Genomic DNA, 25912 nt, shown 5'->3' on the forward strand with positions numbered 1-25912 from the left:
TATCAGTAGGATAAGGGTTAGGGTCGGCCGGCCATGTATGGGCGCCCAAGTGTGAACGGCCAAGTCACCTATATGAGTCAAATGTAACCCTAAAATCCTCATTCTCATGTGTTGTGAATAGAAGAGTGCTCTTGCCTTATCTCCTTGTTTTCCTTCTCCTGCGTGTGTGAGAGAGAGAGAGAGAGTGAGAGAGCGATCGAGATCACTGTGTAGCGGCACGGCGAGGCGGCGGAGAGGCGGTAGAGCGGCGACGGCGGCTCCTCCTTCACGGCTGCGACGCGGGAATCCTTCAAGGCGGCAGTTAAGCGGTGAGTGACACACCTTTTGCATTCTGTTTTGAGCTTGCCTTCCTGGTTGTATGCTTGCAGCCATTCGTGGCTCGCATACGGTGTTCGGCAAGTCCCCAGCTACGACCTGTGCGGCAAAAGCGCACATTTTTGGCGCCGCTGCCGGGGAGTTGCCCTGCACCAAGCTCCAGTTTGCAGCTCGGCTGCTGCTGCGTGAAGTTTAATTTACACTACTGTAGGAAAGGCGTCTGTGTTGCTGTTGTGGTGTTTCTGTGGTTTTCAATCTCTGTTTCTGCAAGTTGTCTTCTGCATTTCTGTTTCTTTTTTGTTATTTTTCCGCTCTGCGTGTGGGCGTGCATTCTGTTATCTGGTTTCCGCGTGTGAGAGGGATTTCTGAATCCCCAGATCTGTGCTGTGTGTGCGAACTGCACCGCGGCCAAGGCTGAACCCTAAGGAAACCCTAGAAAACTTATCTCACAAAAAAAACAGAAAATAAAAAATAAAAAAAAATTATAAAAAATAAAAAACAAAAAATTAAATTTTATTTTCAAAGAAAGAACCGAACACGTGGAGAGGAAAGATTTTCTAATTGGAGAAAAAAATTTTGAAAAGAAAGAACCCCAATCGACCCACGACCCACGGCCCCGGTCTCGGTCTCGGTCTCGGTCTCGGTCTTGGTCTTTTGATATATATATATAGGAGAGTGAGCCTCCATAGCTTTCTCTCAAGTGAGAGCTTATGGGAAGTTGTGCCCTATATGTAGCCCACTCCCCAAGGAGTAAAGTGAGCATGTGGGATAAAGCCCTCACCCTTTCCTCCACAAGCAAATAGGCTTTTGCCCTTTTCCCCCAAAGGAAACGGACTGTTTTGAGGACTACAGGAGCTCTAGATAGGCGAACACGGTGCTGTAAAGCACACTAGGACCCTTTAAACGATACGCTCGTTTCGAGCTATCACACGCCCTAGTCTAAGTTCGACCGTAGGTAAGGGGGTCAAAAACGGGTTAAAAACAACACAAAAACAAGTAAAAACGGGGTGCGAAACACCTAAGAAACCACTTGTGTGAGTTTCAAGGGTAGTTACCAACGCACGTAGGGTACCCACGTCACATGCATCTACGCTCTGGTTGGGTGCTGGAGTCTGAGCCACTAGAAAGCGTTTCAGTCTACGCAGGCTCACACCATCCCTCCACGTTGGCATCTTGGCCTTCGGCTGGAACCCAAGGGAGTGCAACCCAAGATCCACGAATAGTGGATAGTGACTCATCCTCCGACTCAGAAGCCATGGAAGGGCACCCTACCAAGAACCCTGAGGAGACAAGCCAAAACATGCCAGTGTGGGCCCCACAGCCCGGATCTAGCATGTTTAGTCGTTTAATAGAGACCTTTAGTAGAGCTACACGCTCTGAGCATGCGACAAGCAAAGTAAATGAGGAAGGAGGGGTAGTAGATTCGCCATTCACATCTTATGTGGACCCTACCCTCCCAAAGAGTGTCCATGTGGATATTCTACCCACTTCGTTTAATGAGGGCCCTACTGAGCTACCACATTCCAATGCTCTTCCTAAAGTAGAGGTCCCTAGAAGCCAACCCATAAGAAGTGACATTGCGTCCACTTCAAGAGAACCATTTGGCACACCAAGTCTAGATGGGATATTTCTCAATGAAAATTGGGAATATGATCTACACACAGAGACTCTAACTGACCTATACACAGGTTACACATACCATGTAGGTTGGTTAGAAGTCCTACGATCTACATCTAGCGCCACTAATCTAGAGGAGCAACAACACATGATATGTGATGTTATTCATAGAATTATCCAGATTGAGAGGCAAAATAGGGGAGTGGACCTAGTTTCCACTGGCCCTATGAGGTTTTTGGATACGGGCAAGGCCAAACAACCAACCCTATCACAATTGGAGACTCCCTCGGTGAGTCCCATAGACCCTTCATATGTTGTTTCGCCTGGAGTCTCAATGCAGGTTGAGCCCACGAGTAGTAACTTTAGCTTTCCAACCTTGGCTCAACTTTCCATTAGGGAATCCGCAATGCCTACCCCAATGATGAGCATAGCTGAAAGTGCACCTGTTACCGCTGTAGTTAGTACGACACCGCTACCTAGTGGAACAGTACCTACAACAGTGCGTGCCAGTGCCTATCGACCCTATGTACCTATCGCTACTCATGCTCAGGTAGCTCCTACGCCTCCTAGTATGCCAATGGCGTATGCTCCACGACCGCTTTATCATAACCATTATCCAAGAGGAGCTAGACCTAGCCACATATCATATCCTACGTCATTTGCCAACCTACTTAGACCAACGCCAACTCCTATTAGCCAGGCTATCCCAGAAGTGCTTCCACCAGCTATGCCTGCTCACCTAGGTGATCTCGCAGCGTTTGCTCAGACGATCGGACGATCTATTGCGGAAAACATGCGGGGTATGCATGAGAGAGAACCTAGAAGCAAGGCAGTACAAGTGGCTAAGCTCACTCAAAACTTCAGTGGCGAGGATGTTAGGAAGCACATTGAAGTCTTTGAACACGTGTGTGATTCCTTGGAAGAGCACAATGAGCTGCATAAGTGTAAAGCCTTAGGCTTAACTTTGAGTGGGAAGGCCGGAGATTGGTATCGAACCTTAAGGGTTGAAGAGCGCACTCACTACCCCACTCTCAAGAGATTGTTCTTGAAAGAATACATACGCGAGGGTGTGCTTTGGGGGGTAGCATCTCAACTCCAAAAAGCTGAACGCGAGGAAGGGGAGTCAGTGAGAGACTTTATAAGTCGATTGAAGCATCTAAATTCTCGCTGCACTCCCGATGAACGCTTCAATAACAACCAACTCCTCGATAGATTCATCCGAGGATTGCGCCACGAGGACATTTACAATGGCCTAGTCATTAGAGGTCTTACAACGTGGGAAGCAGTCACTGCCAATGCAATCCAGTTAGAAGACAACTTGATGATTGCAGGTAAAAAGGTGTCTTCGGAGACAAAATCCGTTAGTTCGCAAGTATCTGGGCACGAGCCAATGACGGTAAAACCTATTGCAAAGGAGCCCAAGATATCTGAAATGTCTGTGACCGACCTTACTAAGGCTCTCCAAGAATACTTTAGGGGTAATCGAGCTCCTCAGAATAGCCATATGTACCCAAGGAGAGAGCAACAATGGTGTTCGGTGTGCTTAGGACCACATAGCACGAGTGAATGTCCCACATTCAGAGTCAAATTCAATGGGAATTGCAATGCATGTGGTAAGTATGGCCATCAATCTAAAGATTGCCTAACACTTAAGCGAATGTTGGCAAACCAGGCACCACTAGCTTGGTCAAACACACCTCAAGTACCTGCGCTAATGCCTGCACAACCTGTCCAGCAACCGTCACAGCACATAGTTCCAAGGAGTCCGAATGTAGTCCAGTCTGTGCCGTTACCACCGCCAGTGCTAGGACCACAACCTCCACATCCAAGGATTACTCCTATAAACCAAATGGGTTGTGAGTCACATAGTGCATGTGGGGATTATGAAGAGGAGATAGACCCCACTGCTCCATACGGGATTGATACATTTGAAATGATTCCCCAGTACTACATGGAGGATCATCTCGGGCAAGTCAAGCCTGTATATCAAGCGGCTGCTCTCGCCACAAGAGGGCAAAACCTTAATACCATGGCAAGGAGACCACCTCTTCAATGCTACGAGTGTGGTGGACCGCATCGTGTAGCGAAGTGCCCTAATAGGCTACAGAAGATCGCTACTCAAATGCAACCAAATTAAGGGAGCACATCGGGAATGCCGGTACTTACATGTAATCGTTGTGGCATAGATCATTTGATCGCTCAATGTCCACATAATCCTAATGCACCCAAGATTACGCCATTGAATTTGGTTGAGGTCACCAACCAAGCACGAAGAACCACACCCGTTGTACCCGCGAATGTAGTTACACGGTCAATGCTTCAAAATCAAAACTACATTCTTGAAGAGAGGGATACTGCATCAATCGCTCAGGCAAAGAAAAAGAAAACACGGCGAAAGAGATCGCTTAATGCCACGAGCTCCAAGCCCAGTTCAAAGACTAACATAGGGACAGGAGACGACCCCGTGTATATGAATGATCCTGAAGATGATTCCGATTCAATAGAAACCATGGGGACCAAAGCCACTACCTTAAGGGAGGAACCCACTCGGGAGCTCAATGAAGGAGAATCAAACGAGTACCTAAATAAGGGAAAACAAAAGGAAACTTCCTCGGCCCCACAACCAAGTCAGTTAATGCCCTCTCGACCACCCAAACTGACTGAGACTCCCCAAGACAAGCCACATGGGCCAAAAACCCTCAAGAAAAAGATTGGAACTTACCCGAACCCAGTTGAGGAGATTGAACAAGTGCAACACTTAAGGGGTTTGGTGGAAGAAACACAACGAGAACTGGAGCCAAACCCGAGAAAAATCAAAATTCCAGACACAGTGTTTCCTACGCAAGTTCAGCCTCACCGGAACCATAAACCGTTAGCTATACCGAGTATCATTCGGGAAGAAAGTGAGGATAGGACATCCGGAAGTGGGCAAACACCCTTCTTACTGGAAAGAATGTTTAGTGAGGGAATGCCTGACCCCATCGAAGAGGAAGTGATTCCATCTTCACCAGTCCCTAGTCAAGGGGCGATGTCTCGAAAAGTACCGTTGAATGTGTCTAAGCTAATGGATTTCATGTCCTCTGAGATCAGAACCACGATCATATCCAAATTATATGGAGATCCTGAGCTATTCTTAGCTCTTCGAGCATTTCTCAATGGAGAACTAAAGGCGGGGCTACCACAATTTGCAAATATGGATAGACCCGATACGCTTCAAGATGAAGGGGAACATTGGGATCTACAACCCAACCTAGATGAAGACTCGGTCGTGGAAATACCTGTGAACAAGTTGGGACAGTACTTTGAAGGGGACGAATCTAATGCCACCCTCCCCATTACTACCAAGGGATTAACTCTAAAGGGAATCCTTGATGGTGGTGCTGGAGTGAGCATTGTGACTAAAAACTGTTGGGAATCTATGGGAAGACCTCACCTCGAAGTCACAAACATAGTGGTTAAGATGGCAAACGGAACCATAGCTAAACCTATTGGAATGTTAAGGGACCTTAAGATCAAGGTCCTGGGATACAAGGTAAAACATACCTTCATTGTAATGGATTTCTCCAAGCATCCTATGTCATATCAAATGATCTTAGGACGTCCTTTCATGAGGGAAGCACAAATGGTACATGACTGGTCGAAAAACCATGTCTACCTACAATTCCAGGACTCTGTCATTCGAGTTGATCTTGAGAATGGTCGCGCGCATCCTTTAGGAAGCAAGGTTATCATCGATAATCGATCGGATACCACTGTTCACTCTGCCCCATTAAGGTATTGCTATACATGCAAAAAAGAGACTGATGATGGGAAAGATTCTCCTTATATGGATGTCCTATCGGGTATGACTGAGTCGGATAACGTGGATTGGGTACACCTAGCGGCAACCATAGACACATGGGGAAATAGAGGTACAAGTTGGGTAACACCTGAGGGGCAAGATATGCCACCATTAGTGCCAATAAACATGATAGGTGTTATGCACTTGACCCCTAATGGCGAGAAAGTGGCCAACTCCACTGACACTGAAAGTAGCAAAGACTCTGACCAATGCAACTCTGAGTATGAATCTCAAGAAGAAACTGACCCTGAGCCTGATGGGAAAAATGAATCAAATATTCACACAAATGTGGAAGCAAGGTGCTCAAGGCCTGGGACAGTGGCCTCCTGCAGTTCATCCGAAAGTGAAGATCGACCAAGTGAGTCCGAATCTGATAGAAACGAAAATCAAAAACTTGGTAAGAAGAAAACGAGACATAAGCGCCAACGCTATCGAGCTAATGTACGCACTGCAATAAACAAGGAAAGATCCACTGCAGAATGGCTTAGTTATGTAGGAGCCATTGACGCTCATCGGAAGATAGCGGATGATTGGGGACAATACCTCCAAAGTGTCATGTGGTGTATTCCGCAACCTCATGACGTCGCCCAATTAGAAATCGAAGAGAAGCCAAAACTAAGTCGTACTGCAAGAAGGCGGCAAAACCAAGAGTTGGCTCAACAACAAAAGGAAGCGGAATTGAAAGAAAAAAGCCTGGCACAACAAGAACCAGTAGACTTACACCCCGCACCCGAGCATTTCAAATCATTCACCACAGGGGAACGTAAAGTGGTCTACACAAAAGCCCAACGAACGCCTACCAATGGGAGTAGCGGTGTCTACGATGGCCCTGCGGTAGTTAAGGAGATAGACTTAGCAGATCCAGGTGAGGAGTCTAAACCCGTTTTTATTGCTCAAGACCTCACCAAGGCAGAAGAAGCTGCACTTACGAAGCTTCTTAAAGAATTCAAGGACATATTTGCCTGGACATATCATGATATGAAGGGTGTTCCACCCTCGGTGGTGCAACACACGATCCCAATGATTAGCACGGCTAAACCAGTCCAGCAACGTCCCTACCCAATGAATCCTAAGTACGCAAAGATTATACAAGAGGAAATTGAAAAGCTTGTAAAATGTGGATTCATATACCCTATTGAGCACTCAGAATGGGTTTCTCCGATAGTCATTGTACCAAAGAAGAATGGGAAACTCAGAGTGTGCGTTGATCTCAAAAAGGTTAATGCAGACACCAGAAGGGATCATTACCCCTTGCCATATTCTGAACATGTGCTTGAAAGAGTGGCAGGCAAGGAGGCATATAGCTTTTTAGATGGGTACTCGGGTTACAATCAGATCACAATTGCAGTCGAGGACCAAGCTAAAACAGCATTTATCACGGAGTTTGGAGTGTTTGCCTTTCGCGTCATGGCCTTTGGCTTGACCAATGCACCTGCAACATTCCAACGATTGATAAACACGGCCTTTAAGGAATATCTAAGGGACTTCTGTGAAGCTTTCTTAGATGATCTTTGTGTTCATTCCTCGTGGGACGAGCACTTGATGTGTTTACGAAAAATATTTGAAAGGTGTAGATTATATCGCATCTCCTTGAATCCTTTCAAATGCCAATTCTGGGTTAAACACGGAGTTATCTTAGGGCATATAGTGTCCAAAAATGGGATTTCCACTGACGAGAGTAAAATCAAGGTCATTCTGGAATTGCCACCACCCACCAACTACAAGGGAGTCCAACGCTTTATGGGCCACGTTGGTTATTATCGAAGGTTTATTCTCTTCTTCGCCGAGATAGCTCGACCATTGTATAAGCTTCTCATCGAGTTTATTTGGACCGAAGAATGTGACCGTGCCTATGAGCTATTAAAGAAGGCCTTGGCGAGTGCTCCAATCTTGAGAATGCCTAACTGGGATTTACTCTTCCATGTGCATATTGATGCATCAAACTTTGCTATTGGGTGTGTGTTAACTCAACCTGGAGAACACAAGCTAGACTACCCCATTAGCTTTGCCAGTCGCCAGTTGAACGATGCTGAGATGAACTACACCACTACGGAGCGAGAAGGGTTGGCAATGATATATGCAGTAAGGAAATTTCGTTATTACCTCCTTGCCACCAAGTTTGTTTTCTATGTGGATCATCAAGCATTGTTGTATCTGGTAAACAAACCATGCTCCACAGGAAGAATCACACGATGGCTATTGATTCTTCTTGAGTTTGATTTCACGGTTGTTGTGAGACCTGGCAAGAAACATGTTATGGCTGATCATTTGTCTCGCATACCCAATGGTGAGGCTCCTACAGGGGTTGATGATGACTTACCTGACACTTCCCTGTTCATGGTGGAGACAATGCCTGAATGGAGTGAGAAGATTGTTAACTTTTTGGTTAATGGCTTCCCACCCAAGGAGCTTCGTAAAGACCTAGCTCGAAAGCTGATCAAAGAATGCGAACCCTATTGCCTGATAGCTGGGACTCTTTATAAAAGAGGAAAGGATGACGTTCTTAGGCGTTGTGCCCGAGAGGATGAGTATCTATACATTTTACAAGAGGCACATATGGGCGTAGCCGGTGGTCACTTCTCAGGAGACTTAACTGCGCGAAAGATCTTACAATCAGGGTATTGGTGGCCCACTATGTTCCAAGATGCATCACTCTTTGTGAAGGGTTGCGATGAATGCCAACGATACAAGAAACTCCAGAGGAAAGATCAGATGCCCCTACATCCAATCAAAGTAAACCAACCATTTGAAAAGTGGGGTTTAGACTTTGTAGGTCCAATTAGTCCAGCGGCCCGAAACACACAATCTCGCTATATTATTGTGGCCACTGACTATATGACCAAATGGGCTGAAGCGAAAGCGACACGTAAGGCAGATGCGAGGACAACAGCCAAGTTCCTTTTTGAAAATATAATCACACGATTCGGTTGTCCTTTAGAACTTGTGAGCGACAATGGTACGCATTTTATAAATGAAGTGATTAAGGAGCTCACAACAAATTTCATGATATCCCATCATAAATCTACTCCTTACTATCCGCAAGCAAATGGCCAAGCTGAGAGTACCAACAAGACTTTAATCTCTGTTTTGACAAAGACAGTTGAAGCTCACCGCACGGATTGGGATCTAAAGCTTACGACAGCTTTATGGGCCTATCGTACTGCGTACAAAGTGGCTATTAATTGCACACCATTCAAAATGGTATATGGCCAAGAAGCAGTCATGCCGTGGGAATTTGTCATTCCTAGTCTTCGTGTTGCTACTCAAGAGGGATGGGATGGTAATCCCTTAGCAGAGCGTCTGTATATCCTTGAGCGGCTAAACGAAGAAAGACAATTGGCTGTATACAATGCCCTTGTGGAGAAGGATAGAAGGAAAAAATGGTTTGATCGCCATCTAAAGGACAAGGACATCAAGGTTGGGGATAAAGTCCTGATGTATGGAGTGCGAAACGAAAAGAAGAAGCTCAAATATGCTGGTAAGGGACCATATAGAGTATGTGAAATTACCCCGCAAGGTACCATCAGAGTGGAGACTCTCGACGGAGTTGAAACCATTGGATTCCTTAATGGGAGTAAATTCAAACGATACTATGATCCCCTGAGCCAGGAGGAGTTACATGCAATCCATCAAAAGAAGGCAGCTAAAGAACAAGCTGAGCTTAAAAAGATACAAGCGAGAGTCGAAGCTAAAGAACGTCAACAGCGTGCTAGGAGACAACGAGAAGCCAACTTGGGAATTACGCAAGTATTTTTCGAGGAAGCAGAGGAGGATGCACTGGAATCTGACCCACCTCTAAGATACCCAATTGAGTTACGGAGTCCTTACGGGGAGGTGCTGTATAATGCATTATTGGATACAGGAGCTCAACACAATTTGCTATCATATGGCGTGTGGTGTCAACTGGGAAAACCACCTTTATCCAAGAGTTCTATCCAAGTTCAAGGAATCAACAAGAAGAAAACCCCTGTCTCAGGAATTCTGCACACTTCGGTTGCCTATGACAAGGGAACCATAATTCAAAGCTTCTTGGTTATGCCTGCTGGTACCATGCAAGGGACTGTAATCTTAGGGCGCAAATGGATGATGGCCACCAAGTGCAATATCGATTGGGCAACCAGACAAGTCACAACGCAAGAACCAACACTAGGTCTGACCGCTCAAAATCTCGCTCCTAAGCCATCCACTCTGGACAAAATGATGGATAACGAAAAATCACCAAGTCCAGTGGCAAAACCATCTTCGATTATTGGCCATCCCTCTAAAGCTTCAACGCCAAGAGTGGAAACAGGCAAGGTGGTCTCTAAAGCTCCGCTTACTCTGCCAAAAAACACATACAAATGGGTCCCAAAAGCTTCGTTAATAGCTACTTCCCCTGCTCAATCTCGTTCAGCCACCAAGAAGCCTCGTAAAAGGAAAGCAGCTACCCACCCGAAAAAGGGCAATGTAACATCACGATGGATCCCTAAAAAATTATTAGTAGCCCAAGGGTACTACGAGGGAAATGACCAGATTTGGGTCCCTAAACATAAGCTGAATCCCTCTACATCACCTGTGAAACCTTGCAAACCAATTGTTGCCACCCCAACGATAATTCAAGATCGTGGTAAGGGAAAGGTAACAGAGTGCTCTGCACCACTTCTTCCAGAGTTAGTTTGGATTCCCAAACGATATCGATCATTACCACCTAGCTCAGGAAGGGGGGAGCCACATGAAGCTTCTAGCTCCTCATGCCAGGCACACAATCATATAGAAGTTTCTACATGCTCTACACCTACTCTTGTCAACACCCAACAAAAAACCGATGAGTCTACGTCTCCCCTTGTAATAGTATCGTCGGAAACCATTTCCTCCATTCGTCAATGGGAGCGTACACTACCATCTCTGCAATTGGATGTAGCCACAAGGGTCATAAAAAGCTATCTGCCCACATCACAACCTATGACCCGCTGGACAAATTGGTTCCAAGAGGCTGCAACATCATTGCAAATAATATGATCTACCTAAGGAAAGGGAGAGCATGTACTCACGCTCGACATTCTAATGCTTCCTCCTTAACCTTCTCCCCTGACCATGTAATTGCCAAATTCAAGGGGATGTATATATATAGCTTCATACATTAAAATAAAAAAACAAAGAAAAGAAAAACAAAAAATAGTAAAAAGAGCAAGAGCACAAAACAAGAGAAATATCCGTATACAATCAAGAACTAGATTGACCTGTCTAAACCTACTGATGCTATATCTGTGTTTGCAGATATGGCAGATGCCCGATCATCATACACTTCATCCACTCCTACCTTTGGTGAGAGGTATCATCTATACCTTTCTCAGATATTCCACATGTGCTATCCTGTAATTGAAACTGAATGGGATCATATAGATATACTAGCCAGAGAGGAAAATGTTGAGGAATTAGAATGGCTAATTCGCCTATTGACCATGACTGACCCCTACTCCGTAGAGGACATATCCCCGATAGCCCAATACTTTCCTTTTCCACAAGATGACTATCCTCGCATGGTTACATTTTTGATGAGTTTATGTGGATGGGAAAATGAAAAGGAAATATCTGACAGTGATGAATGGACGGATGAAACTCATGGCACTACTGAGGTTGACTTTATTTGTTTGGATGATGCGGATAGAGGCTTAGCCTTAGGGCTAGAGCCAGGACTCTACAACATCCTCTTACCGTATCCTCAGTAGTAGTGTGGTGACTGGTAGGTAGGTTAGTGTTTGCAAGTTTTTTCTAGTTTAGATTCCTTAAACAAGTCTTGAAATTTTCACACTGATGTGCCTCTCGAGGTATAGTGCTTGTTAGTTGATTGTACAGGTTGAAAGGTTTGAGATGGGTTTGCTTTCAAGTCCTGAGACTGCTGCAACGTTCATCAAAATATATCTACATCAAATTGCAAGCTGTCTCATCGAATCAAGGAGATCTCCAATTACAGGTGTAATTCTTCCATACCCACTCTCTTTCGTTTTTACTGTTCAATCAATTGCATAAACTATAATGCATGACCACATGGAAATTGTCAATGTACTACTTAGTTTTTGAAGTTGCTTGCATGCTAGTGTAAATCATTAATGAGCTTAACTTTATTGGAAATATTCCTAGGCAGCATGACGTCTTTAGTTAACCTTGGAATACGATTGTCTTAGGTCTAGGGTCAAACCATCTTAATGTTTGACACCTGGCCATGTGTGTGTTGACCTCTAGGACATAGCTATTACCCCTTTGTCGAAAGGATGCAAGACAAATTATAGTTCAGGAGCGAGGATCAAAAGAAATATTTAAAAAAAAAAGCCTACAATAAATGGCAATATAAGTCTTAATGTGCTTTAATGTTGGCCTATCGCCTTATTGATACTTGGTAGGCGAGGAGTATTCTACTCCAGACCGATGCCTTGGTTGATAGGGGGTAGTCTTGCCTAAAGTGAGCTAATAGATTCCTGGATAATGCCTTGTGTTAAACATGGTACCAGGATCGATGTTAGTTTTGCCTTAGGAAGGTCGCCATTGTGTGTAAAAATTGTCATGTGCATTAAAAAAAAAAAAGGCAAAAGGCTCCTGTAACTCTGATGTTTCTTGTGTCCCTAGACGCGTGGTATTAACTTGTTCTTAGAGTAGACACAGTGTGGTCATCTGTTATTTATTAAGCTTGGTTATTTTCCTTGACTTAGGCCAGTTATATAAACCTTGATTAACCTTTGACACCTTGCTAACTCTTGAATTCCTTTCAATAATTTTAAACTCCTATTAATTTGCTACACTAGCTCATTCATGTGACCCTTAAACTAAGTTCTCATAAGCAATATCCATTGTAATCTAACATGCTTGAATTTATACACTTTATATCTTTTGAATTCCAGCATACCTTCACTCTACTTCCCTGTTTTGCAGACGGTCTCCCACAACAACCCTCTCGAGCTTACCATACCATAGCTTCCGAGGACGGAATCTACATCAGGAAGGGGGGCATGTTAACCCATGGCGGACATTGCGACATACTATATTTTACGTCATTAATTTAAATATTTTGAGTCATGGGCCGGGCTTGTCGGCACCATATGTTAAGGATGAAGGGATTGGGTGATCGCCGATGAGAGGCGCACCTTGGATATCAGTAGGATAAGGGTTAGGGTCGGCCGGCCATGTATGGGCGCCCAAGTGTGAACGGCCAAGTCACCTATATGAGTCAAATGTAACCCTAAAATCCTCATTCTCATGTGTTGTGAATAGAAGAGTGCTCTTGCCTTATCTCCTTGTTTTCCTTCTCCTGCGTGTGTGAGAGAGAGAGAGAGAGTGAGAGAGCGATCGAGCGCACTGTGTAGCGGCACGGCGAGGCGGCGGAGAGGCGGTAGAGCAGCGACGGCGGCTCCTCCTTCACGGCTGCGACGCGGGAATCCTTCAAGGCGGCAGTTAAGCGGTGAGTGACACACCTTTTGCATTCTGTTTTGAGCTTGCCTTCCTGGTTGTATGCTTGCAGCCATTCGTGGCTCGCATACGGTGTTCGGCAAGTCCCCAGCTACGACCTGTGCGGCAAAAGCGCACAAGGCTATAGAAGATTGCTACTCATATGCAACCAAATCAAGGGAGCACATTGGGAATGCCGGTACTTACATGTAATCGTTGTGGCATAGATCATTTGATTGCTCAATGTCCACATAATCCTAATGCACCCAAGATTACGCCATTGAATTTGGTTGAGGTCACCAACCAAGCACGAGGAACCACACCTGTTGTACCCGCGAATGTAGTTACACGGTCAATGCTTCAAAATCAAAACTACATTCTTGAAGAGAGGGATACTGCATCAATCGCTCAGGCAAAGAAAAAGAAAACACGACGAAAGAGATCGCTTAATGCCACGAGCTCCAAGCCCAGTTCAAAGACTAACATAGGGACAGGAGACGACCCCGTGTATATGAATGATCCTGAAGATGATTCTGATTCAATAGAAACCATGGGGACCAAAGCCACTACCTTAAAGGAGGAACCCACTCGGGAGCTCAATGAAGGAGAATCAAGCGAGTACATAAATAAGGGAAAACAGAAGGAAACTTCCTCGGTCCCACAATCAAGTCAGTTAATGCCCTCTCGACCACCCAAACTGACTGAGACTCCCCAAGACAAGCCACGTGGGCCAAAAACCCTCAAGAAAAAGATTGGAACTTACCCAAACCCAGTTGAGGAGATTGAACAAGTGTAACACTTAAGGGGTTTGGTGGAAGAAACACAAAGAGAACTGGAGCCAAACCCGAGAAAAATCAAAATTCCAGACACAGTGTTTCCTACGCAAGTTCAGCCTCACCGGAACCATAAACCGTTAGCTATACCTAGTATCATTCGGGAAGAAAGTGAGGATAGGACATCCGGAAGTGGGCAAACACCCTTCTTGCTGGAAAGAATGTTTAGTGAGGGAATGCCTGACCCCATCGAAGAGGAAGTGATTCCATCTTCACCAGTCCCTAGTCAAGGGGCGATGTCTCGAAAAGTACCGTTGAATGTGTCCAAGCTATGGATTTCATGTCCTCCGAGATCAGAACCATGATCATATCCAAATTATACGGAGATCCTGAGCTATTCTTAGCTCTTCGGGCATTTCTCAATGGAGAACTAAAGGCGGGGCTACCACAACATTGGGATCTACAACCCAACCTAGATGAAAACTCGGTCATTGAAATACCTGTGAACAAGTTGGGACAGTACTTTGAAGGTGACGAATCTAATGCAACCCTCCCCATTACTACCAAGGGATTAACTCTAAAGGGAATCCTTGATGGTGGTGCTGGCGTGAGCATTGTGACTAAAAACTGTTGGGAATCTATGGGAAGACCTCACCTTGAAGTCACAAACATAGTGGTTAAGATGGCAAACGGAACTATTGCTAAACCTATTGGAATGTTAAGGGACCTTAAGATCAAGGTCCTGGGATACAAGGTAAAACATACCTTCATTGTAATGGATTTCTCCAAGCATCCTATGTCATATCAAATGATCTTAGGACGTCCTTTCATGAGGGAAGCACAAATGGTGCATGACTGGTCGAAAAACCATGTCTATCTACAATTCCAGGACTCTGTCATTCGAGTTGATCTTGAGAATGGTCGTGCGCATCCTTTAGGAAGCAAGGTTATCATCGATAATCGATCGGATACCACTGTTCATTCCGCCCCATTAAGGTATTGCTATACATGCAAAAAAGAGACTGATGATGGGAAGGATTCTCCTTACATGGATGTCCTCCCGGGTATGACTGAGTCGGATAACGTGGATTGGGTACACTTAGCGGCAACCATAGACACATGGGGAAATAGAGGCACAAGTTGGGTAACACCTGACGGGCAAGATATGCCACCGTTAGTGCCAATAAACATGATAGGTGTTATGCACTTGACTCCTGATGGCGAGAACGTGGCAAACTCCACCGACACTGAAAGTAGCGAAGACTCTGACCAATGCAACTCTGAGTCTGAATCTCAAGAAGAAACTGACCCTGAGCCTGATGGGGAAAATGAATCAAATATTCACCCAAATGTGGAAGCAAGGTGCTCAAGGCCTAGGACAGTGACCTCCTGCAGTTCATCCAAAAGTGAAGATCGACCAAGTGAGTTCGAATCTGATAGAAACAAAAATCAAAAAATTGGTAAGAAGAAAACGAGACATAAGCACCAACGCTATCGAGCTAATGTACGAACTGCAATAAACAAGGAGCGATCCACTGCAGAATGGCTTAGTTATGTAGGAGCCATTGATGCTCATCGGAAGATAGCGGATGATTGGGGACAATACCTCCAAAGTGTCATGTGGTGTATTCCGCAACCTCATGACGTCGCCCAATTAGAAATCGAAGAGAAGCCAAAACTAAGTCGTACTGCAAGAAGGCGGCAAAACCAAGAGTTGGCTCAACAACAAAAGGAGGCGGAATTAAAAGAAAAAAACCGGGGACAACAAGAACCAGTAGACTTACACCCCGCACCCGAGCATTTCAAATCATTCACCACAGGGGAACGTAAAGTAGTCTACACAAAAGCCCAACGAACGCCTACCAATGGGAGTAGCGATGTCTACGATGGCCCTGAGGTAGTCAAGGAGATAGACTTAGCAGATCCGGGTGAGGAGTCTAAACCAGTTTTTATTGCTCAAGACCTCACCAAGGCGGAAGAAGCTGCACTTACGAAGCTTCTTAAAGAATTCAAGGATATATTTGCTTGGACATATCATGATATGAAGGGTGTTCCACCCTCGGTGGTGCAACACACGATTCCAATGATTAGCACTGCTAAACCAGTCCAGCAACGTCCCTACCCAATGAATCCTAAGTACGCAAAGATTGTACAAGAGGAAATTGAAAAGCTGGTAAAATGTGGATTCATATATCCTATTGAGCACTCAGAATGGGTTTCTCCGATAGTCATCGTGCCAAAGAAGAATGGAAAACTCAGAGTGTGCGTTGATCTCAAAAAGGTTAATGCAGCCACCAGAAGGGATCATTACCCCTTGCCATATTCTGAACATGTGCTTGAAAGAGTGGCAGGCAAGGAGGCATATAGCTTTTTAGATGGGTACTCGGGTTACAATCAGATCACAATTGCAGTCGAGGACCAAGCTAAAACAGCATTTATCACGGAGTTTGGAGTGTTTGCCTTTCGCGTCATGGCCTTTGGCTTGACCAATGCACCTGCAACATTCCAACGATTGATAAACACGGCCTTTAAGGAATATCTAAGGGACTTTTGTGAAGCTTTCTTAGATGATCTTTGTGTTCATTCCTCCTGGGACGAGCACCTGATGTGTTTACGAAAAATATTTGAAAGGTGTAGATTATATCGCATCTCCTTGAATCCTTTCAAATGCCAATTCTGGGTTAAACACGGAGTTATCTTAGGGCATATAGTGTCCAAAAATGGGATTTCCACTGACGAGAGTAAAATCAAGGTCATTCTGGAATTACCCCCACCCACCAACTACAAGGGAGTCCAACGCTTTATGGGCCATGTTGGTTATTATCGAAGGTTTATTCTCTTCTTCGCCGAGATAGCTCGACCATTGTATAAGCTTCTCATCGAGTTTATTTGGACCGAAGAATGTGACCGTGCCTATGAGCTATTAAAGAAGGCCTTGGCGAGTGCCCCAATCTTTAGAATGCCTAACTTGGATTTACTCTTCCATGTGCATATTGATGCATCAAACTTTGCTATTGGGTGTGTGTTGACTCAACCTGGAGAACACAAGCTAGACTACCCCATTAGCTTTGCCAGTCGCCAGTTGAACGATGCTGAGATGAACTACACCACTACGGAGCGAGAAGGGTTGGCAATGATATATGCAGTAAGGAAATTTCGTTATTACCTCCTTGCCACCAAGTTTGTTTTCTATGTGGATCATCAAGCATTGTTGTATCTGGTAAACAAACCATGCTCCACAGGAAGAATCACACGATGGCTATTGATTCTTCTTGAGTTTGATTTCACTGTTGTTGTGAGACCTGGCAAAAAACATGTCATGGCTGATCATTTGTCTCGCATACCTAATGGTGAAGCTCCTACGGGGGTTGATGATGACTTACCGGACACTTCCCTGTTCATGGTGGAGACAATGCCTGAATGGAGTGAGAAGATTGTTAACTTTTTGGTTAATGGCTTTCCACCCAAGGAGCTTCGTAAAGATCTAGCTCGAAAGCTAATCAAAGAATGCGAACCCTATTGCCTGATAGCTGGGACTCTTTATAAAAGAGGAAAGGATGACGTTCTTAGGCGTTGTGCCCGAGAGGATGAGTATCTATACATTTTGCAAGAGGCACATATGGGCGTAGCCGGTGGTCACTTCTCAGGAGACTTAACTGCGCGAAAGATCTTACAATCAGGGTATTGGTGGCCCACTATGTTCCAAGATGCATCACTCTTTGTGAAGGGTTGCGATGAATGCCAACGATATAAGAAACCCTAGAAGAAAGATCAGATGCCCCTACATCCAATCAAAGTAAACCAACCATTTGAAAAGTGGGGTTTAGACTTTGTAGGTCCAATTAGCCCAGCGGCCCAAAACACACAATCTCGCTATATTATTGTGGCCACTGACTATATGACCAAATGGGCTGAAGCGAAAGCAACACGTAAGGCAGATGCGAGGACAACAGCCAAGTTCCTCTTTGAAAATATAATCACACGCTTCGGTTGTCCTTTTGAACTTGTGAGCGACAATGGTACGCATTTTATAAATGAAGTGATTGAGGAGCTCACAACAAATTTCATGATATCCCATCATAAATCTACTCCTTATTATCCGCAAGCGAATGGCCAAGCCGAGAGTACAAACAAGACATTAATCTCTGTTTTGACAAAGACAGTTGAAGCTCATCGCACGGATTGGGATCTAAAGCTCACGACAGCTTTATGGGCCTATCGTACTGCGTACAAAGTGGCTATTAATTGCACACCATTCAAAATGGTATATGGCCAAGAAGCAGTCATGCCGTGGGAATTTGTCATTCCTAGTCTTCGTGTTGCTACTCAAGAGGGTTGGGATGGTAATCCCTTAGTAGAGCGTCTATATATCCTTGAGCGGCTAAACGAAGAAAGACAATTGGCTGTATACAATGCCCTTGTGGAGAAGGATAGAAGGAAAAAATGGTTTGATCGCCATCTAAAGGACAAGGACATCAAGGTTGGGGATAAAGTCCTGATGTATGGAGTGTGAAACGAAAAGAAGAAGCTCAAATATGCTGGTAAGGGACCGTACAGAGTATGTGAAATTACACCGCAAGGTACCATCAGAGTGGAGACTCTCGACGGAGTTGAAACCATTGGATTCCTTAATGGGAGTAAATTCAAAAGATACTATGACCCCCTGAGCCAGGAGGAGTTACACGCAATCCATCAAAAGAAGGCAGCTAAAGAACAGGCTGAGCTGTCGAAGCCAAAGAACGTCAACAGCGTGCTAGGAGACAACGAGAAGCCAACTTGGGAATTACGCAAGTATTTTTCGAGGAAGCAGAGGAGGATGCACTGGAATCTGACCCACCTCTAAGATACCCAATTGAGTTACAGAGTCCTTACGGGGAGGTGCTGTATAATGCATTATTGGATACAAGAGCTCAACACAATTTGCTATCATATGGCGTGTGGTGTCAGCTGGGAAAACCACCTTTATCCAAGAGCTCTATCCAAGTTCAAGGAATCAACAAGAAGAAAACCCTTGTCTCAGGAATTCTGCACACTTCGGTTGCTTATGATAAGGGAACCATAATTCAAAGCTTTTTGGTTATGCCTGCTGGTACCATGGAAGGGACTGTAAACTTAGGGCGCAAATGGATGATGGCCACCAAATGCAATATCGATTGGGCAACCAGATGAGTCACGACGCAAGAACCAACACTAGGTCTGACCACTCAAAATCTCGCTCTCCTAAGCCATCGACTCTGGACAAAATGATGGATAACGAAAAATCACCAAGTCCAGTGGCAAAACCATCTTTTATTGTTTGCCACCCCTCTAACACTTCAACGCCAAGACTGGAAACAGGCAAGGTGGTCTCTAAAGCTTCGCTTACTATGCCAAAGAGTACATACAAATGGGTTCCCAAAGCTTCGTTAACAGCTACTTCCCCTGCTCAATCTCGTTCAGCCACCAAGAAGCCTCGTAAAAGGAAAGCAGCTACCCACCCAAGAAAGGGCAATGTAACATCGCGATGGATCCCTAAAAAATTATTAGTAGCCCAAGGGTACTATGAGGGAAATGACCAGAGTTAGTTTGGATTCCCAAACGATATCGATCATTACCACCTAGCTCAGGAAGGGGGGAGCCACATGAAGCTTCTAGCTCCTCATGCCAGGCACACACTCATATAGAAGTTTCTACATGCTATACACCTACTCTTGTCGACACCCAACAAAAAACCGATGAGTCTACGTCTCCCCTTGTAATAGTATCGTCAGAAACCATTTCCTCCATTCGTCAATGGGAGCATTCACTACCATCTCTGCAATTGGATGTGGCCACAAGGGTCATAAAAAGCTATCTGCCCACATCACAACCTATGACCCGCTGGACAAATTGGTTCCAAGAGGCTGCAACATCATTGCAAATAATATGATCTACCCAAGGAAAGGGGGAGCATGTACTCACGCTCGAAATTCTATTGCTTCCTCCTTAACCTTCTCCCCTGACCATGTAATTGCCAAATTCAAGGGGATGTATATATATAGCTTCATACATAGAAAAGAAAAGAGAAAAACAAAAATAGTAAAAAGAGCAAGAGCACAAAAACAAAGAAATATCTGTATACAATCAAGAACTAGATTGTCCTGTCATAAACCTACTGATGCTATATCTGTGTTTGCAGATATGGCAGATGCCCGATCATCATACACTTCATCCACTCCTACCTTTGGTGAGAGGTATCATCTGTACCTTCTCAGATATTCCACATGTGCTATCCTGTAATTGAAACTGAATGGGATCATATAGATGTACTAGCCAGAGAGGAAAATATTGAGGAATTAGAATGGCTAATTTGCCTATTGACCATGACTGACCCCTACTCCGTAGAGGACATATCCCCGATAGCCCAGTGCTTTCCTTTTCCACAAGATGACTATCCTCGCATGGTTACATTTTTGATGAGTTTATGTGGATGGGAAAATGAAAAGGAAATATCTGACAATGATGAATGGACGGATGAAACTCATGGCACTACTGAGGATGACTTTATTTGTTTGGATGATGCGGATAGAGGCTTAGCCTTAGGGCTAGAGCCAGGACTCTACAACATCCTCTTACCGTATCCTCAGTAGTAGTGTGGTGACTGGTAGGTAGGTTAGTGTTTTTAAGTTTTTTCTAGTTTAGATTCCTTAAACAAGTCTTGAAATTTTCACACTGATGTGCCTCTCGAGGTATAGTGCTTGTTAGTTGATTGTACAGGTTAAAAAAGTTTGAGGTGGGTTCGCTTTCAAGTCCTGAGACTGCCGCAACGTTCATCAAAATATATCTACATCAAATTGCAAGCTATCTCATCGAATCAAGGAGATCTCCAATTACAGGTGTAATTCTTCCATACCCACTCTCTTTCGTTTTTACTATTCAATCAATTGCATAAACTATAATGCATGACCACATGGAAATTGTCAATGTACTACTTAATTTTTGAAGTTGCTTGCATGCTAATGTAAATCATTAATGAGCTTAACTTTATTGGAAATATTCCTAGGCAGCATGACGTCTTTAGTTAACCTTGGAATACGATTGTCTTAGGTCTAGGGTCAAACCATCTTAATGTTTGACACCTGGCCATGTGTGTGTTGATCTAGGACATAGCTATTACCCCTTTGTCGAAAGGATGCAAGACAAATTATAGTTCAGGAGCGAAGATCAAAAGAAATAGATTATTAAAAAAAAAGCCTACAATAAATGGCAATACAAGTCTATGATGTGCTTTAATGTTGGCCTATCACCTTATTGATACTTGGTAGGCGAGGAGTATTCTACTCCAGACCGATGCCTTGGTTGGTAGGGGGTAGCCTTGCCTAAAGTAAGCTAATAGATTCCTGGATAATGCCTTGTGTTAAACATGGTACCAGGATCGATGTTAGTTTTGCCTTAGGAAGGTCGCCATTGTGTGTAAAAATTGTCACGTGCATTTAAAAAAAAAAGAAGGCAAAAAGCTCCTGTAACTCTGATGTTTCTTGTGTCCCAAGGCTTGTGGTATTAACTTGTTCTTAGAGTAGACACAGTGTGGTCATCTGTTTATTTATTAAGCTTGGTTATTTTCCTTGACTTAGGCCAGTTATAAACCTTGATTAACCTTTGACACTTTGCTTACTCTTGATTTACTTTCAATAATTTTAAACTCCTGTTAATTTGCTACACTAGCTCATTCATGTGACCCTTAAACTAAGTTCTCATAGCAACATCCATTGTGGTCTAACATGCTTGAATTTATACACTTTATATCTTTTGAATTCCAGCATACTTTCACTCTACTTCCCTGTTTTGTAGACGGTCAACAACAGCCCTCTCGAGCTTACCATACCATAGCTTTCGAGGACGGAATCTACATCAGGAAGGGGGGCATGTTAACCCATGAGACGGACATTGAGACGTACTATGTTTTACGTCATTTATTTAAATATTCTGAGTCATGGGCCGGGCTTGTCGGAACCATATGTTAAGGATGAAGGGATTGGGTGATCACCGATGAGAGGCGCACCTTGAATATTAGTAGGATAAGGGTTAGGATCGGCCGGCCATGTATGGGCGCCCAAGTGTGAACGGCCAAGTCACCTATAAGAGTCAAATGTAACCCTAAAATCCTCATTCTCATGTGTTGTGAATACAAGAGTGCTCTTGCCTTATCTCTTTGGTTTCCTTCTCCTGCGTGTGTGTGTGTGTGTGAGAGAGAGAGAGAGAGAGAGAGAGAGAGAGAGAGAGTGAGAGAGCGATCGAGCGCACTGTGTAGCGGCACGGCGGCAGCGGTGAGGCGGTAGAGCGGCGACGGCGGCTCCTCCTTCACGGCTGCGACGCGGGAATCCTTCAAGGCGACGGTTGAGCGGTGAGTGACACACCCTTTGGCATTCTGTTTGAGCTTCCTTCCCTGGTTGTATGCTTGTAGCCATTCGTGGCTCGCATATACGGTGTCTGGCAAGTCCCCAGCTACGACCTGTGCGGCAAAAGCGCACATGCCGGATAGGCTGGAATCGGTAGAAGTTTAATAATAAAATTGATCAATAGGAATACGCTTAGAACTCAAGTAGTTAATTAAAAGCCTGAAGACTTCTCTGATGAATAGATCAACGGCTGTGCTTGATTCAATTAGGAAAAAAGCGTTGATTCCTTCAAGTTAAGTCTGTAATAGTTTCCCTTCTATCTGATTTAATCAGATGAAGGTTTGTTTAGTATCTTGACCTCGTTGTTAGAGAAATTCGTTTAAGAAAATAAAAATGGTGGAATCATCCCCGTTTTTCGGGGCAGGGAAAATTTTCCAGGTTTCGATTTTCGGAATGACCACCAGCTTAGTCTCATGCCTGGACATTTGAGGGCGAGGCCCCGAGTGAGAAACCTTGCCCCGCAAAAGAGGAAACTACTTCCGCTCTGCTGCTACCATCCGGGAATCCGGTGCGCAGAGGGGACAGTTGTTGAAATTTGAGCTGAATGATGAGCTATGGTGGATCAAACACTAGAATCAACATAATAAACAAAGTGATTAGCAAGTGATTAAGACGTAATTAGTGAAAAATTAGAACATAGATTAATGTAGGCATGGATACTCAAAAACCAGCAAATTCTCATTAGGGCTATGCCTCAATTTATAGAGTTTACATCAAGCATCAAATCCCATTGATTTCTCCATGATTCACTCCCTGAATATCTCCACCTCTTGCCTGATTCTCTCCACCTCTTCTCTTTTCCCTGAATATCTCCCAGAATAACTCCACACTCCTAAATTCCCTCATGCTACCCATTATTCTCTCCCAGTAGATTCTTCTAACCTTTTCACAGGTTCTTTCACAATTACATCTCCTCTTTTACAGCCTCTATCCAAGAGCTTGTTCCCACACACACCCTTTTCACTTGTATATTTCAACACCTCCCCTCAAGTGAATAATCCTAACACACCTGGACCCTGTATCAAGTTTCCCTCTTACTTGATAGCCCGCGACCAGTGCCTCAAGTCCCTAAACTCCATAGTCCTTGACACTCTCTCTCTCAATGTGTCCAAGGCTACTATAAGTGCCCGCGACCTTGACTAAAGTGCTCACATATACATCTACCACTTGGCCTACATCATCGGTGGCTCAGAGGTGGTTTTACTTTATTGGGGCAGGTTACATTGGGTTGTGGGTTCTCTCTCTCTCTCTCTCTCAGAAAAGATGATCCGACTCCACTTCTCTTGGAGCCTCCATGAAGTTTGCCGATGTCGTTCCTTCTTCACTGGGTTTGCTGTAGCAGTCTCTCGCCATGTGTCCTGGCTTTCCACATTTGTGGCAAGTGAAGGTCCTCCCTCCTACTCTGCCTCTTCCTCGTCCTCGTCCTCGAGAGAATCCTCCTCGGGTGAAGAATGCTTTTTCCTCTCCTGCTGTTGAGTCGAGCTCTTTCTTCTCTTTGCCTCTGCTCTCTTGCTCCAGTAGAGCTGCTTCTATCTCGTGTATCTTCAGTTCAGGCACATTCTTTAGTGTTGCTACAATGTTTTCATAATCTCCTTTATCCACACTCTTCAAAAGTACAGCTAATGCTTCATCATCTTCTACCTTTTTGCCAATAGCTGCCAGCTGTTGCTTAATGCTTTTATATTTGTTCAAGTGTGTGATTAAGGGTTCACTTTCCTTCATGTCCAATTTGTAAAATTGCATTAATAGATTTATCTTGGAATTTTTTGCTTGTGTACCAAATAATTTATTGAGTTCATCCCATGCATCTTTTGCCCACTGTATCCCTGTGATATGATGGATGATCTCATCATTTAGACTGAGTGCAATAAGCCCCAATGCTTTTTCATTCCTACTCTTCCACTCATTTTCCCCTCTCTCTGGGCATTCATCTCTCCCTTCAACTAATCCCCACAGATTTTTCCTCATCAGTAAATACATGGTTTTTGTTTGCCATGTATAGAACTGTTCTCCATTAAATTTGGCTATTTCCTGTGCTGAATTCATGGTGATGTGAAGGGGGTCTTACCTCTTGATCCAAATTCAAGATTCAAGGGCAGTGTCTACCCTTTTACAACTCAATCTGGTGTTTAATAGATGATTACAACAATTTTATCAGCATAAAATCACCAGAAATTACATTAAATTGAGAGTAACCAATTTGTACGGGATGGTTGGAGTATCAAACCAACTCCGATTTGAAATCTGAAGTTATAGGGATCTGTATCAGATACCTAATGGTTAATTTGAACCCTCAATTGCACCAAAGTACAGTGATTAGCACTGATTAATCACTGATTAGCAAATTAATGCTCTGGTTTATGTGCAGAAAACAGAGTATGCGGGGAGCTCAGATCTGGTGCCTTCCACTTCAAATGAGCTCAAATGCTTTGAAAGGCATCAATAGCAATGAGTCTAGTAGAGGATTAAGCCAAGAAACATAAGATTTGAGCAAATAATGAAAGCTTAATCTCTGTTTTACCAAAGTCACCTGCAGATTTGATGAAGAGCTTTGATCTCTCTGTAGACTTGATGAAATTGATTTCTGTCTTCACCAGCTTGTAGAGCATGCTTGATTACCCCTTGTGCTAAAGGGAATTGAAGCAATTTGATTGGAGCAAGTAGCAATCTTCATTCTTCTGCAGAAAAAACGCGCTGAGGAAAACGTCGATTTCTCATGAATCCGCCGGCGGTTTGCTGCGATTTCTTGATAGGCTTGAAGCCAAAGACCTTAGCTAGCTTAAGCTAGAAGCTCATGACCTAATTTGAAGTGAGCTAAGTGCTAGAGACCCTCCACTGGCTGGGGGTGAAGGGGAAGAGTGAAAGCTTACTAAAAACTGATTTTTTTTGCTAATTATCTTACTAATCTTGATTAATTCACTAATGGGCTCATAAATCTAGTTGATTCTAGGCATGGCTCTGATACCATGTTGAAATTTGAGCTGAATGATGAGCTATGGTGGATCAAACACTAGAATCAACATAATAAACAAAGTGATTAGCAAGTGATTAAGACGTAATTAGTGAAAAATTAGAACATAGATTAATGTAGGCATGGATACTCAAAAACCAGCAAATTCTCATTAGGGCTATGCCTCAATTTATAGAGTTTACATCAAGCATCAAATCCCATTGATTTCTCCATGATTCACTCCCTGAATATCTCCACCTCTTGCCTGATTCTCTCCACCTCTTCTCTTTTCCCTGAATATCTCCCAGAATAACTCCACACTCCTAAATTCCCTCATGCTACCCATTATTCTCTCCCAGTAGATTCTTCTAACCTTTTCACAGGTTCTTTCACAATTACATCTCCTCTTTTACAGCCTCTATCCAAGAGCTTGTTCCCACACACACCCTTTTCACTTGTATATTTCAACAACAGTGGGATCTCACAAGATAGATTCTTTGGCCCTATTGCTACCCTACTTATGCAGGAAAGCAAAACTCCTCAGGAGTTGAACTGAGTTCAAGGGTACAGCCTGGATGAA

This window comes from Cibotium barometz, chromosome 62, assembly GCF_041138505.1.
Source record: "Cibotium barometz isolate CiBa-2024 chromosome 62, ASM4113850v1, whole genome shotgun sequence".
NCBI lineage: Eukaryota > Viridiplantae > Streptophyta > Polypodiopsida > Cyatheales > Cibotiaceae > Cibotium > Cibotium barometz.